We start from the raw sequence: 17,548 nt of genomic DNA, 5'->3' as shown, positions 1-17,548 counted from the left end.
TTTTTAATGATCTGTCCTCAAAAAATTCTTTTATTAGTATTTTCAAACTCTAGAATGACCTTTTTGCACTAGAACTATTTCAAATAATTCCTTTCAAATGCCACAATTTTTTTGAGAAGTCCTCTGATGCCTATAGATCATTTTTATTCAAAAACCCACTTTGGTCATTTGAAAATTTTGAGCACAACTTCCATTTTTCAATTTTGGTCCAATCTTGGCATTGAACTACAACCCTATTTTTCCTTGCTAAAAAAAATCTGAATTTTTTACATCTTGTAGTCCTTGCTACTAAACCCTTAAGCCCAGAAGGGCAGCCCCAATTTCATGTAGCAAGTGCACCAAAAAATTCATGTAGTTTCTGTCCAGCACTAAATTTTAATAAAACTTGCACTAACAAGTTTTTCCTTTTATCAAACCAACTTGACCATCTTCACTAACATCCAAGGAGACATCATCCTGCCAAGTTTCACATAAAACAAAGTTCCCTAGCTAGCCCTAGCATTTAATCAAACACCTTGTGGACATGGCTGAAAACATGCAATTCTCTGAAACTATGCACTGAACCAACTTCACCATCATCACATACATGAAGGAAGGACAGAGGAGAGGGGTGGGAGGGAGGAGGGAGTACCGGCCTGTCCGGCGGGCAGTGGTGCGGCGGCGTTGACGGCAGGGCAGGGCGTGGCGCAGTGTCGGGGCAGGGCAGGAGCACGGCGGCGTTGGCGTCGAGGTCGAGGTAGGGGCGCATGGCGGCGTCGTCGGGGTAGCGTAGGGGCGCGACGGTGTCGGGGCGAGGCAGGGGCGCACAACGTCGGCGTCGGGGCAGGGCAGGGGCGCACGACGTCGGCGTCGCGGCAGGGCAGGGGCGCGGAGGCGTCGGGGCAGGCAGGGCGCGGCGACGGCGTCGGCGTCGAGGTTCGGCAGCCTGGAGGCATCGAGGTGTTCGTCGGTGTCGAGGCGTTCGGCGGCAGAGAGGCAGATCGAAGAACTGAATGAAAAATTTGACAAGTGCTGCTTATATACACAAAGCATTGGTCCCGGTTCGTGCCACCAATCGGTACCAATGCCACCTTTAGAACCGGTTGGTGCCACCAACCGGGACCAAAGGTCTCTTTTCAGCAGCCCAAAGGGCGGGAAGCGGCGGCCTTTGGTCCCGGTTGGTGGCACCAACCGGTACTAAAGGGGGGGAATTGGTTCCGGTTGGTGGCAAGAACCGGTACCAATGCCCACCTTTAGTCCCGGTTGGTGCCACCAACCGGGACCAGAGGCCGCGCACAGCGGCGTGGTGGTGAGAGTTTAGTCCCACCTCGCTAGTTGAGAGGGGCGCGCAGTTGTTTATAAGCCCCACTGCCGCACCCCTCTCGAGCTCCACTCTATTGCAGGCTTACGAGCCTAATTGTCACTGCTATGCCAGATGGGCCTACTGGGCCTTCTGCAGGCCTGAATTCTGGCCCATTGATGGGTTTCTAGTCATATTCAGGCCATGGTGGCCCAGTAGGTGGCAATTTTTTTATTTTTTCCCTTTTTTGTTTTCTTTTTTGCTTTTTTTGTTTTGTTTCTACTTACAACAAAATACTTATTTATTTTATTTTATTTTGTTTCTAATTACTTATTTATTTTAATTTATGATAATTCTTTTTGCTATTAAAGTTTCTAACAAAAAAAGTTCTTTATGAAAATTCTGTTTGCTTTTAATGATTTTGAACAGAAAATACTTTGATAATTTTAGTTGCATGTATTTTATATAATTTTAGTAGAGGTTGCTTATAATGTTTTGGACAGAAAATACTTTGATAATTTTAGTTTCATAAATTTCATTTATGTTATTAAAGTTTATTTTATTTTGTTTCTACTTATATATTTTATTATAGTTTATATTATTTTGCTTCTAATTACTTATTTATTTTATTTTATGATAATTCTTTTTGCTATTAAAGTTTGTAACAAAAAAGTTGTTTATGAAAATTCATTTTGCTTTTAATGATTTTGAATAGAAAATACTTTGATAATTCACCATAGTTTGGGATTTCATTTTTTTGAACTTATTTGAACTCCATAGTTTTTTTGTGTTCAAAATGCACCATTCAATGCCACATCATCAATTTTCAACCCTTTCTGACTTCATTTGTTATTTTTCGTGCATTTACTAATTTTTTCAGCCATAAGACCCTGAAATTGAAAAGCACTACAAATGAACTCTGAAAAGGTTGAAAGTTGGCATGGTATCATCATTTCACCCACATAGCATGTGCAAGAAAGTAGAGAGGCTTACGGCAAAAACTGGATGCACTTCGTGTACAAAACAGACAATCTCTTTCGAAGTATCAGGGTTTCATACGGAAACTCGTCTGTTACAAAGGGATTTCATTTTTTGAACTTATTTGAAGTCCATAGTTTTTCTGTGTTCAAAATGCACCATTCAAATCTACATCATCAATTTTTAACCCTTTCTGACTTCATTTGTTATTTTTCGTGCATTAATTTACTGATTTTTTCAGCTATAAGACCCTGAAATTGAAAAGCACTACAAATGAACATGGATAGATAAGTGAACAAATTAATAGTAGTTCATCATCACATTAAAACCAAAGTACATACATAGTTCAAATTGAACAACATATAGCTCTCGAGAGGATCTAGTTAAACCATACATTGAAACTATGTAAAACCTTTCAATGCGACAACAAATGCGATCATGATCACAACTAAGGTAACAATTGATCCAACGGCATAATGATACCAAGCCTCGGTATGAATGGCATATTTTCTAATCTTTTTAATCTTCAACTGCATTCCATCCATCTTGATCTTGTGATCATCGACAACATCCACAACATGCAACTCCAATATCATCTTCTCCTCCTCAATTTTTTATTTTTTCCTTCAAGTAATTGTTTTCTTATTCAACTAAATTTAACCTCTCGACAATAGGGTCGGTTGGAATTTCCGGTTCAACCACCTCCTACATAAATAAAATCTATGTCACGTTGGTCGGCATAATTGTCATAAACAATAAATGAACCAAATAGTTATAAAAAGATAATATATACCACATCCGAATCATAGACAGGACGAGGGCCGACGGGGGCGGATACTAGAACCATCGCACTATATAATAACAAGGAATAATAAAAGTAAGAAAATTAGACAAGTATCTATCTGAAATAAGAATTTTTGTTCTTTCAGAAATAAAATAAGAACAAGAGGCTCACCATGGTGGTGGCGACGACGAGATCGGCCCGGGCGATCGACGGCGGTGAAGACGGGGACGGGACATGACGGACTGCTAAACCTAGAAAAATCTCGGGAAAAATGGAGCTCGGAGGTCGAGTTTCGAGAGAAGAAATATTAACTAGTGTGGCTCGGACATTTAATCGAACACCTCATGTGCATAGGAGGTGAGCTAGAGCACCCAAATGCCCTCCCCTCGCCGGGCAGCAAAAAACAGAGCAGTGTGGAGTGCTCTGCTCGCCGGCGATGGGCTATATATATAGGCAACTCATTTGTCCTAGTTCGTGGCTGGAACCGGGACCAATGGATGTGGGCCAGCGAGGCCCATTGGTCCCGGTTCGTGCCTAGAACCGGGACAAATGGGTCCAGACGAACCGGGACCAAAGCCCACGAGGCCCCGGCCGGCCACCTGGGCTCACGAACTGGGACGAATGCACCCATTGGTCCCGGTTCGTATAAAACCGGGACTAATGGGCTGGCCAGGCCCAAACGAAAGCCCCTTTTTCTACTAGTGCTACGAAAAAAGGGAAAACTCCCAGGTGGCGACAAGTGGCGTGCTGCATGTGCGCCACTTGTCATAACCGGGGAATTGGAGTGATCTTTGCAACGAGTACTCCTCGACTAGTGATTTCGGTTGTTTTAGGGTTCTACACTTGCGTTGCGTTGTTGGACGGAATGCTAGTATAGGCCCAGTAGGCCAGTAGGCCCAATTGAACGTAAGACACCCAAAAAGCCACCGAAGCAGCGGCTCGAAAAGGCCAGCACAGCCTGACGCGTGAGTCAGCCTGCACACGAGATTTAGGTGGGACTAACAATAAATCCGACAGCCAAACACGACTAAAAGTGACGATCCAACGATTAGAAATGTTGATGGCCTGAGAGGGCTGGGAGGGTGCTCCGTTTTAATGTATCTAAATAAGGAATGCATCATACAAAACACGAGCATAAGAAATGATTTCTATTGCACATGATACCAAGATGACATTTAGTCTACTGCATAAATGTAGCATGGATGAAATAATATGCACAAGTTTTATATAGTAAATTACTTCAACTAAATGCATAAAAAGAATTTTAATTCAAGTAGAATAATTGCTATTGCAATGCCATCCTTGCAAATGAATGTTGTGGCTTGCCTTAGTACAGAGGAGTGTCACAATACTCCTGGTCTTCTCCAAGGCAACTAGAACCTTCTAAAAATAATTTAAATGCAAAAACAAAATGTCACATAAAGCATTTTATTGCACCAGAAATTGCCTACAGCAAGAAAAATACTCAAACTTGGCATACAGAAGCTTTAGCTGAATACAAAACTAATGCAAAAAGAATCAACTCATTTGGTCTTATGGTTTAAGAGATATAGCTGGTCAAAGTTCTGGTCAAAATATTTGAATTAAACAGAAATTTGGAAAAACCAGAAGCGGCCACATCGAACGCGTATTCTTCGAATACGCCTCCAGTCATTCCACATCGGGTGAGGGAGAGAGAGAGACTGACGGGTGGGCTCACCCCGTAAAGTTTGAGAGAGAGAGAGAGAGGCAAATACAGGAGGTGGCGCTGTCGCTGGTGGTTCTCCGGCGAGGAGACTTCGGCGACCACCGGAGGGGAGGGGGATGGATCCAACGTATCGAGACGAGTATGACCGTACCCGAAATGACGGTGGGGGTGGATGGACGGTGTCAGAACGCTCCTCTCCAGAGAAGGCAGGTGGCGGAGCTCGTTGGAGTTGAAGATTCCGGCACTAATCCGACGAACTAGCGGCACCGTCGGGCTCAGGAGCTCAGCATGAGCGCGCCCGGGGAGGTGGGCGAATACGGGGAGCACCGGAGCAGGAGAACGACCGTGGGGGATCCGCAACCAAGTTCGGCGAGGATCGACGGCAGACTAATAGGAAAATGCTTATACATATAAGTTTACCTGTATCGTTTGTTTGTGCTCCCATGCTACTAGTAATTACCAGTAGCGCTGGGTACAAAGAGCGCTGCTGGTATAGATTAGCAGCAACACTGGTTTCCTTTGGGCACGCTACTGGTAAGTGTGCCACACCTACCACACCACCAGATCAATAAATATTAGCAGCGCCGGTCGTCTACCTAGCGCTACTGTTAGTTCAGGATCTATAGCGCCTATTATAAGAAACACGCTACAACTATTTCTTCTATGTGTACACTTTTACCAGTAGCGTGTTTTTCCTACCGGTGCTATAGCTAGTAGAACTTAGCAGTAGATATTTTGGCTGGCGACCATAGCAGTAGCACGCATTGGTGACCAGCGCTACTTCTATGGTCGCCGGCCAAAATACCTACCACCTCCCCCCTTCTTCCCCCCTTCCTTTCTCCTCCTTTCCTTGCACTTGCTTGTTCCTTTCAATGCTCCCCCTCCCCCTCTTCTTTGCCCCTCCACCACCCCCTCATTAATGCACTCCCTCCTCCCCCTCTTCTTTGCCCCTCCACCAGCCCCTCCATTAATGCCCTCCCTCCCCCTCTTCTTTGCCCCTCCACCACCCCCTTCCATTAATGCCCTACCTCTCCTCCCTCTCTCTCCCTAGCTCTCTCTCTCCCTAGATAGTTAGAGCTATTTCTAGAGATACTAGCTAATTAAGAAGGTGTTCGATATCCCTCTCGACACATAGGTGAGCAAAAAAAGTGTGTGTGTGCGATAGGACCGAAACTATATATATATATATATATATATATATATATATATATATATATATATATGTATATATATATATATGTATATATATATATATAGGTAAATTATATGGGGCACCTAGGTGCCTGGGCACCTAAGTAGCAATATAGCAAGTCATATTTGTAGTGCATGGCTTTCCAAATTTTGTTTGCATGCACTACAAGCATAAATGGACAATAATTGCTTTCCAACAAAATAATATACTACGGTTTCCTAGTATGATTCCTTTCCAAACAAAAAGGGTATGTATATATAATCTTATTTCTTAAGGTATCAAATATGACAAATAATACGAAACGTCGTTCCTATGGTTCGTATGTATATTAAGGATGTTTTTATGCATTTTTCTAAAGTTTTATGTTTCAAGGTATCTAGTATTTTAAAAAAATAGACCGGGTCGGACTTTTTAATGGCTAATATTTCTATACAAATTAAGGTGACCAAATAATATAAAATGCGATCATAAAAAATTGTTTTAGTTGTAGGAATATATGATGCATGCTGATACCCAGACATGATTTTTTTCCAACGTACATACATCCACTGATGATTATTTTTAGTTTAAGGAATGTTTGTTACATATACCCACACATGATTCTATGTATTTATTGTATTGAGGTATATACTCATAAATTTAATGACAAGGTATGTAAATACGATGAGTATGCATATACAAGAAAAATATATTGAGTACTCTAGGGTGTATACATACACAAAACTCTAATCAATACATACCAAGTAAGTGAATCCAGACGTACCTAATCTAGTGGGTATGTATTAAATATTCTGGGTATATACATAAAAAAATCTAATGTGTTACATACTAAATATTCTGGGTATATACGTACTAAAAAATCAATGAGTGTGTAATAAATAAATGAATCCGTACATATCTAATCTGATTGATACACACTAAATATTCTGGGTATATACATAGATAAAAATCTAATATATACGTACTAAATATTCTGGGTATATACATAGATAAAAATCTAATGTGTACGTACTAAATATTCTGGGTATATGTGTATTAAAATTTAACGGGTACATTCTAAACAGATGAAATCATATATACATACTAAATATTCTGGATATATATGTATAAAAATTTAACGGGTACATACTAAACAGATGAATTCATATATACCTAATTTGTAATATATCTAATGTGTAGTATTTTTTCCTTCTAAAGATATATGTTACCATGCATGGCGTGTTTAATGACATCCATTTATGATATGCATTATAATTGTTTCCATATTTACTTGTTTGAGAATTGGCAATTAGTAATGGATTGACTAGTTACCTTCTATACCTATCACAATAACACGCATCTAAATGCAATCAAATGGTGGAAATGCAAGGAGCCTGGGCACCTAGGTGTCCCATACTGCCGTCCTATATATATATATATATATATATATATGCGATATGAGAATATACCGAATTGTGTGTGGCATGTGAGTTGCATATATTGTGTATTTGTTGAAATGTGGGTGACATGAGTTGCCTATGTTTTGCCGAAATGTCGATTCAATACCGTTTCGGCGAATTTCGGGCAAACTCAATATGTCATATGTTTAGGCAAGGTTATGCCGAATTTTTGTATGAATTTGATCCATGCATGCATACGTGGTTATAATATTTTGCTCCGCGCGCAGGTGATCATGAAGGTCAATGGAAGGATGGTGGAAAGATACTGGCAATCCATGGTGGACGACATGTATGAAAAAAAGATTGAAGGATGTTGTATGTCCGTGTCGAAAATGCAAAGGAGGAGTCAGGCTCGACCCCTTTAAGGGTGGTAAATTAAAGGCGCACCTGCTCATGCATGGTTTCATGGATGGCCATACTCGGTGGATAAGTGAAGATGATGATGATGACGATGAAGACGTCGACGGGGCAGGAAATAACGACATGGAGCCAGACGAAGAGATGGACGATCATGGTCCCGAAGAAGCAGACGGCCTCGGAAATGGCGATGGCGAAGAGGCAGTACAAGGAGGAGAAGACGCAGACACGCCGCCGTCTTCGTCGCTACTAAGTTCAGCCATGCGGGACCCGCATGTTCGAGACCCGCTTCGCAAGAAGACGACTAGCGACAGAGCTGCTTCTAGAGAGGAGGCCAAACTGGCACAACTGGAGGTAGACTCGATGACTCCTCTGTATGATGGTTGCGATCCCGAGGTGACCCGCTTGAGTTTCACGCTAGAACTTCTAAAGACGAAGGCAAAAAACAAATGTACAGATGCAAGCCTGGATGAGCTTCTGAAGTATCTAAAGAAGGTTCTTCCCGCGGGAAGCCTGTGTCCTACTAGTGTTGAGGAGCGAAAGAAAATCGTGTGCCCTCTTGATCTGCCACACATTAGATACCACGCATCCATCAACGGTTGCATCATATATCAGAACGAGCACGCGGAAAAAACCATCTATCCAAAGTGCAATGCTTCACGATATAAGAAGGCCGAAAAGAAAGCTCCACAGAATGTTGTATGGTACTTTCCGATCACTTCTTGTCTGCAGCGGTATTTCGTAGATCCTAAGGACGCAAAGCTTATGCGCTTGCACACGGAGAGGGTGAAGCCAGATGACGGAGATGATCCGAAGCTGAGACACCTCGCAGATGCTAGCCAGTGGAGAGCATTAAATGCTGAATTTGATTTTTTTCACAAATGATGCAAGGAACATCGTGCTTGGCGCTAGTAGTGATGGCATGAATCCGTTTGGCAACCAGAACACCAACCATAGCACATGGCCCGTGTTTGTATGGATGTACAACCTCCCCCTGGAAGTGCATGAAGGAAAAATACATACACATGGCTATGCTTATTCAAGGGCCGGGACAACCGGGAAATGATATAAATCTGTATCTCGGGTTACTGAAACAGGAGTTACAGACCTTATGGACAACGTCGGCCAAGACATGGGACGCAAGAAAAGGAGAGTATTTCTACATGAGAGCCGCGCTGATCACGACGGTGTAGGACTATCTCGGTTACGGCTATCTCTCCGGCCAGGTGTGCCACGGATATTGCTGATGCACCAGGTGCATGGATGATACAACTTCTCTGCAGCTGTCAAAAGATGGAGGGTCTTCGAAAATCGTGTACATGGGGCATCAAAGATGGCTCGAGAAGGATGACCCGTGGAGAAAGCGTGGAGATCTATTCAATGGTAAGGCTGAGCATCGAGGTCATCCACGTAAGCGTAGCGGTGTAGAAATATATGAGTTATTGAAGAACTAGGAAGAGTGCCCCTCGCCGGGAAAGACGAAGAAAAAGGCGTCGGAGCCGCTGCTGAAGGTATGGAAGACGAGATCTGTTTTCTGGGACTTGGAATACTGGCCCAAACTCGACATGCCTCATAGCCTTGATCAAATGCATATCACAAAAAATATCCTCGAGAGTTTGCTTGGAACATTTATGAAAATGCCGGAGAAGACCAAGGATGGGCCAAAGGCAAGAAAAGACTTGGAATTTTTGAAAATCAGGAAAGATCTCCAAATGCCAGGTAAAAATTCGTCAGAGGAGACGGAGACGGAGACGGAAGATAGGGGCAAAAAAGTAAACACGAAGGAAGAACAATATTGCCCCTCTCTTGCTTCACCTTAGATCCGAAGGAGGTCGATCAATTGTTCAAGTGCCTTGCCGGAATCAATGTTAGTTCCGGATATGGTGGGAATATAAGCAGATATCTGGACACTAAGAAAAAAGGTTCAGCGGGATGAAGTCTCATGACTATCATGTGATGATGACGTAGTTACCCCCGGTTGCACTTCGAGGGATTATGGACACACACGTCCGTGAAACGCTTACTGACCTATGCCACTTTTTTTATGCTATCTCTCGAAATTCGATCAGTGTGAAGCAACTCCATAGGCTACATGAAGAGATCGTTGTCATACTGAATGAGCTAGAGATGTACTTCCCGCCCGCATTCTTTGATGTCATGGTGCATCTATGTGTCCACATCATGGACGACATCATCGACCTAGGGCCGACATTCCTGCACAGCATGATGCCATTCGAGAGGAAGAATGGGGTCAACAAAGGATTTGTTCGTAACATGTCCCGTCCGGATGGAAGAATAGCCCAGGGATATCTGTCCAAAGAGTGCATCTCTTTCTCTGAGAGTTATCTAGGCACCGGAGACCCTTTTGTTGGTTTGCCCGTGAACAAGCACTGCGGAAGGCTCGAAGGCGAAGGTCACATCAACGGTCATAGGGATGTGAATGTGGTCCACTCGGGCCAACAAAACGACTTTGCAGGGCAAACTTAGTAGTGCTACAACACCTAGATGTGCTAGAAGATTCCGTGACACCACACAAAGAGACCATCGCAAAGAACTACCATGACCGTGGGGTGCACAGAACGGACGTTGAAGTTATTAGAGAGCACAACTCCACTTTCTTGCGTTGGTTCAAAGAGCGAGTTCTGGCTAATCCCCCGGAAGAGGGTTGACCGAACGGAACGCTCATATACTCCTTAACACATGACCCGTCGACCAACCTCGCGACTTAACAAGCATATGATATCAATGGATACACGTTCTACACGAAGGACAAAGATATAAACAGTGATAACCAGAACTCGGGGGTGACGATGGAAGCCATGACCGGGAACGTAACTGAAAGATATTACAGAAGGGTCGAAGAGATCTGGGAGCTTAACTACTATGGATTGCATAGCGCAACGATGTTCCGTGTCAGATGGGCTAAGAACGTACAAAGAGAAAACCGACATTTCACTACCATGTGTATACTCGACTCCGATAGCGGTACCGTCAACGCCACCGCCAAAAATGAGCCATGGGTACACGCTAAACATGTGACACAATGTTTCTTCATAACCGACCCGAGCAATCCCAGACGTGTTGTCGTGAGGAGAGGCAAAAGGAGCATCGTCGGATGGATGGAGTCACCAACGAGGAAGACTACGACCAGTACGGCGCTCCGATGAGGGAAGATGATGATGATGACGATGAAACATACATCAAAAGAAGAATGAAGACTACATTACCTAGGAAAGATCGTAATCCCTGGAAAAGGAAACATCATGACCATGGGCTCAATTATTCGACAACGAACAAAAGAGGGAAGAAGATCAGTCTGAAGCGTCATCATCGCCCAAGCTGGCAAACTAATTAACATAATTTGTGTGTATCTATTTTGTATACCGTCGTTAGCTGTCAAATGATGTAACATATATTATACACTAATTATTATCCGGAGGGTAAATGGTGTTATTGCTCCAATAGACCAAACCCTAGCTATACCCCTCCTACAACTTATACAACAAGGAAATGGAAAAGAAAAATCCAAATGAAAGAAAAAAAGAAAAAAAAAGGGAAATTAAAATTTAATATAAAAGAGAAAAGAAAAATGCAAATGAAAGATAAAGAAAAAGGAAAAGGAAAAAGGAAAATTTATCAGTAGCGCTTTTCGGGAGAACAAGCGCTACATCTAACTGGCCACATAATTTTAAAATAAAAAAATGTTGTAGCAGTAGCGCGTTTTCTACGTGGCCACGCTATAGCTAACTTAGCTATAGCGCGTGTTGTCGAGTCACGCTATAGCTAAGTTGCCTACAGCCCCGGTCGGCCCTGTCGAGCCACACTCTTCCTATCACTCTCTGTCGATCCCCCCTCTCTCTCCCACGCCACGCCTCCGCCGCCGCACCACCCACGCCGCCGCCGACGCCGGACTCGACCTCAACTCCGACCCCGACGCCGGCCACCGGCCGCCCGTCACCCCTCCCCCTGTGGCGCCCCCGGCCCGGCCCCCGTGCAGTCCCCATCACCGGCACCATCTTCTCTCCGCCGGCAGGTCTCTCTCCCTCCCTCTCTCTCTCTCTGACCAAATTTGGTCACTGCAGATCGACAAGGCTCAGCGAGGAGGAGAAGGACGCCCTCAACCCCCTCAGCCCTAATGACCCCGACCACGATGCCGACATCCTCAACCCCGACGCCGACCCCCTCAGCCCCGGCGACCCCGACCCTGACGCGTGGTGGGCCACCCCCTTCCTTTCCTCCTGTTCTTAAATTAGGGCCAATTTTTTCTATGTAGGGTGTCCAAATTGAGTTCATGAGCAGTAGCATTTTGAAAATGAGCTTATGTTGCACACCATCTTTTCAATGTAGGGTGTCCAAATGAAAATGAGGCAAAACAAAAAGTAAATGAAAATGAAATTGAGGATTTTTAATTTGTAGTTGATGTCCATTTTGAAAATGAGAATTTTTAAATGAAAATGAAAATTAGCTTATGTTGCTGTCCATTTTGAAAATGAGGATTTTTGGGTGAAAATGAAAATTAGCTGAATGTAATTAAACAGTGTCTCTCTCTAATGTTTTGTTCCATGTTATGTTCTTTACTTCTTATCACTCAGGCTTTGTTGGTAGAAGTGGATTGGGGAGGTTTGGGGAGGGGGGATTTCAGAGGATTGGGTGAATCCCTTCCTTCCACCCAATCCCCTCAAAACCCCTTGAAACCCCCAAACCCCTTCAGCCACAATTCCTTCCATATGAAAAACTTGTTTGGTTGACAGGGATTGACATATTTAGATAAGATAGTGCAAGCGTCTAAAATTGCAATATTTCCAAGTAAAAAGACATCAAATTATGCAAGGAAGAGCAGTGCAGATATCAAGTGAACAAAAATAACATATAACCTCATTGTACTTGCTCCCAGAATATGCAAAGTAGCAAAACTAAGGGCGTCACCTACAAAACAACAGGGCAGTAGAGAAATGCAGCTGGCAATGCCTGAAGTAGTGGCCATTGTCAACGCATTACGGACTAATGTCACCGCACCATTGCTCAAACAGTTTCAGAGTAACATGTAATAAGATGGACCTGCATATCTCTATAACAGACCAAGTTTAACTAGCAGGAACAAATGAACTGCTTGGTTTTCCTGACCCCATATCTCTATGAAAGGAACTGGGTTCTAATGTCCGAGGCGGTGGCACTTCTGAAGAGGTGGACAGGAAGGCGACTTCTAGGGGTATCTCTCTACTCCACATCAACATCCGCGTACCACAGCGCCACATGAGCTGAATTAGCAGAAAATTAGTTAAGCAGTTAGGCGTCATGTGTCACACGTACTGCAACAAGTTTAAATAAGAAGATAAAAATTAAGCTGATGTAAAAAACCTCAAAACAATGCAATGTGATGCGGGACAAAACCTGAATTTTGTCCACGATTATAGTAGGCTAAAAATTGAAATCATTATCTTCTCTGTGAAGCTGAACTATGCAGACTGAACTGATTTGGGTTTTCCAGTTCCAAATTCTTCCACTAGCTACTGGCATATAGTATATTAAATTGAAAAACTGAATCATATGAATGAAAGCATAGTAGCATCAAAACAAATATTTTCATAAATCCAACAGTTCAGTGTGGATTTTAGCATCTCTCAATAAATTCAACAGGCACAATGTCATGCCTGTCTGACCAATCAATGATTTGATTCAACAACTTTTATTAATGTCCAAGTCTACAGCAGTTCAGACTATTTCCAACTCTTAACTCCAAACTGAAACAGGCTGACAAAAGTTTCAGACTATACGAGTTTCAGTAAAGTGTTTTTCAGACTAGTAGTTTCGAACACCCAAAATTTTCCAGCACATGCAGATTAGAACTCAACTGAAATGGAACTCAAAATATCTGGTTTCTTGCCAAACGAGAAGAATAGGTAGGTTAGGATACGTATGGCATGAAACAAGATGACATAAAATAGAACCCAAGCCTTATACATGACCTCAACAGGCCACCCTAGTTTGGTTTAATGACCAAAATATATAGAGCTTAAGTGACCTCATCATGCCACCCTAGTTTGGTTTGATGTACAGCGCTCGCTAATTGCAACCAAATACACTCTATGAGACGGATCCCATCAACCAACCGAAGCAGGATATGAGGAGTAGGGAATACCAAAACAAGGTGCTAATAGGAACAAGGTAGCTTACCTTAGATACCTTGAGGCAACTCTGCCATTTCGCTCCGAAGAAACATGGGCAGCACTCTCTTCATCTTCAGCGGCAGAATTGAGAAAGATCTCACGGTTCTCAGCATTTTTGAACACTTTGTAGGGAGCGGCTCTTTCACCATGTTGGATGCTTTCCATCTTGTGCAGAACAGCAATGCACTTGCTGATGGAGAACTCTTGGGCATTTTTTGACCCTGCCAACAAAACAGACTCCTCCGCTTGCTTCCGTTTGATCTTCACATATTGTGCCATCACTTCCACCATTGGGTCATCATGTTTCTTCTTCTTAGTCTCCTTCACAGGCTTCTTATTTGAACCACGATAAGCACCTATTTGAGTAGTATCACTTGCGGCAGCATCTCTTGGACCATCACTTGGGCGGCATCTCTTGGATCATCATAAATGTGTAAATCATCACCATATTGATTCAGGTCAAAAGAGAAGGCATTCTCCTCTCTTTCCACTTCATGATCACCATCACTCACTTGTGTAGCTTTAGTTGATGTGAAATCGAAGTTACCTTCTACTATGTGTCCTGCACAAACACCCAAGTTATCATTAAAGGCCACATAGCAATGAAAATTCATTATAAAGGTCAACAAAAAGAGAGGAAATGTCCATTCAACCCAGTAACTCACCATCATAGAGATCACCAAGCTTATCATACAGGGGGAAAGGCTTATTCTGGAACTTAGTTATTTCTGGCCATGACTGTATATAAAAGAAATGATTTATCAAACTTAGATTACTCGAAAACAAGATTGATTACAGAAAGCATGGAATGCAAGTTAGAAGTTGCAAAGACAAAATGCACTATACTAGAACTTACGGTCATCAAGTTTTGCCAAAGATGTGCATCAGCATCTATCATGTGTGTATGATAGTTCCAGCTGACACCGCTCTGTTTGCGTGCATCCTTAAGAAGCCTGTATTGAGCTTTCAAATCTTTCTGTTTTTCCTGAATCTGTTGCTTTGTAAAGTTTGTATGGCCATACTTTTCATTAAATAAATTTGTCATCCTATTCCAAGCTTCAGTTGACCAACCATTTTGTCCCCTATGGTATAGAGTCTTGTGCTCCTGAAGTAATTCTACCAAACCCTTTTCCAGAGCCGGGTTCCACTGAGCTCTTCGCTTTTTAACTACACCAACACAAATTTACATTGTTCGAACTTAATGCTCAACATGATAAGAGGAGTTACTATCATTCAATTTGAAAACAAATAGTGATAAACTATCATGATCTAGCTAATATTCAAGATGATAAATATTATATATGGAGATGAACGAAATTACATATGGAGATGAAGCATTAAAATACCTCTTGGAGGTGTCTTTTTAATTTTGGGTGATGGCTTCTTCACACCGTGTGAAGCTTTTTTTCCACTTGCTTTCATGAGATTATACTTTGGAGACCCCTTTGGATACATATCTGCATTTCAACACACACTACATTATTAGATGATGAAGACGACAGAAGTTAATTAATTAATATATGTATATGTATGAGTAAAACACACACCAGGATGGTATGCTTCCCACATTTGCATTGTGATTTCATCCCTTAGAGTGTTCCCTAAGTCGTTGTTCCCCTAGTTATTCTCATCACCATTCGGGAGATCAACAAAAACATTTGGCGCTATGTTATCGGGCAGGTTGTCAAGCCAAGTCTCGTCACCATTCTCCATTTTGATGATATTGTGAAGAACTGCGGCAGCTGCGGGAAGTTTCACTTGGTTCTCGATTGAATGCAGTGTACCAACATGAAGAATTGGGAAGCGCTTTTTTAAGAATTCCTAGGGACCTTTCCACATGGTTCCATAGAACAGCATGCCGATGATTGAACAATTCCCTGTGGTTTTGTGGCCGAGGGTGTCCATGACCAAATTCCTTCAAATGATACTGGACACCCTGATAAGGTGTGAGAAATGACTGAGTGTTTGCATAACCCCCATCAACTAGGTAAAACTTTCTCTCGGGTACTCTAAATCCTTTGCTCATTGCAGAATGAAGAACCCTCGCATCCGTAGCTGAACCCTCCCTGCCACATGATATGAAAGTGAATCTTAGATCGAAGTCGCATGCAGCCATAATATTATGACTCAAGGTACCCTTCCTATTCCGAAATGGAGCAGCAATCCCAGGTGTCGCGGTTATAGGAACATGTGACCCATAAATGGCTCCTAAACAGTTCTGGAAGCAAAGATTGCAGGTCAATAAAGAACTATAAGTTAGATAAGAAAAGGAATTGTGTAAATGTTAAAAATGGAAACCTGGAAGTAAGGGTAGAATCTTGTGTCGGTGGAGATTTTTGGATGTGGCTCATCAATGTTCGGAGGCTTCAAAAATCGACTAGCTAAGACAGGGACGATGTTGAAGAACTCATTGATGTACTCATGAAATGTTTGTCCACTATGTTGAAATTCTAGCTGGAGATCTTCATAAGATGCATTGTGAGACACCATGTACAGGAAAAAGGCTAACTTCTCCTCCAGCTTAATTCTTGTATCCGATATGAAATTTTCTCTTCTAAGATAAGATGCCAAAGCCCGGAAGATACGTGGCTCCATCCTATAAGCTACGAGGCAATTCTTCACATGCCCTGTAAAGATATCGTCAACACGCTTCTTGCCATATAGTATGTGTTGGAAATATGCCCTAGAGGCAATAATAAAATGGTTATTATTATATTTCCTTGTTCGTGATAATTGTCTATTGTTCATGCTATAATTGTGTTATCCGAAAATCGTAATACATGTGTGAATACATAGACCACAACGTGTCCCTAGTAAGCCTCTAGTTGACTAGCTCGTTGATCAAAAGATAGTCATGGTTTCCTGACTATGGACATTGGATGTCATTGATAACGGGATCACATCATTAGGAGAATGATGTGATGGACAAGACCCAATCCTAAGCATAGCACAAAGATCGTGTAGTTCGTTTGCTAGAGCTTTCCCAATGTCAAGTATCATTTCCTTAGACCATGAGATCGTGCAACTCCCGGATACCGTAGGAGTGTTTTGGGTGTACCAAACGTCACAACGTAACTAGGTGACTATAAAGGTGCACTACGGGTATCTCCGAAAGTGTCTGTTGAGTTGGCACGGATCGAGACTGGGATTTGTCACTCCGTATGACGGAGAGGTATCTCTGGGCCCACTCGGTAATGCATCATCATAATGAGCTCAATGTGACTAAGGAGTTAGCCACGGGATCATGCATTACGGTACGAGTAAAGTGACTTGCCGGTAACGAGATTGAACCAGGTATTGGGATACCGACGATCGAATCTCGGGCAAGTAACGTACCGATTGACAAAGGGAATTGTATACGGGATTGATTGAATCCTCGACATCGTGGTTCATCCGATGAGATCATCGTGGAACGTGTGGGAGCCAACATGGGTATCCAGATCCCGCTGTTGGTTATAGACCGGAGAGCCGTCTCGGTCATGTCTGCATGTCTCCCGAACCCGTAGGGTCTACACACTTAAAGTTCGGTGACGCTAGGGTTGTAGAGATATTAGTATGCGGAAACCCGAAAGTTGTTCGGAGTCCCGGGTGAGATCCCGGACGTCACGAGGAGTTCCGGAATGGTCCGGAGGTGAAGAATTATATATAGGAAGTCCACTTTCGGC

General features: G+C 42.8%; 2 pseudogenes; one reads left to right on the top strand and one right to left on the bottom strand.

Moving 5' to 3' along the window:
- The window catches only part of LOC141027463 (rust resistance kinase Lr10-like), a 260,444-nt pseudogene that overhangs the window by 83,719 nt on the left and 159,177 nt on the right, over nt 1-17,548 (top strand).
- Nucleotides 12,639-17,364, bottom strand: LOC141028095 (uncharacterized; annotated as a pseudogene).

The sequence above is a fragment of the Aegilops tauschii genome, chromosome 7, assembly GCF_002575655.3.
Source record: "Aegilops tauschii subsp. strangulata cultivar AL8/78 chromosome 7, Aet v6.0, whole genome shotgun sequence".
NCBI classification, from domain to species: domain Eukaryota; kingdom Viridiplantae; phylum Streptophyta; class Magnoliopsida; order Poales; family Poaceae; genus Aegilops; species Aegilops tauschii.
Note: the sequence above shows the minus strand (reverse complement) of the source record. Positions and strands in the feature narration are given on the sequence as shown.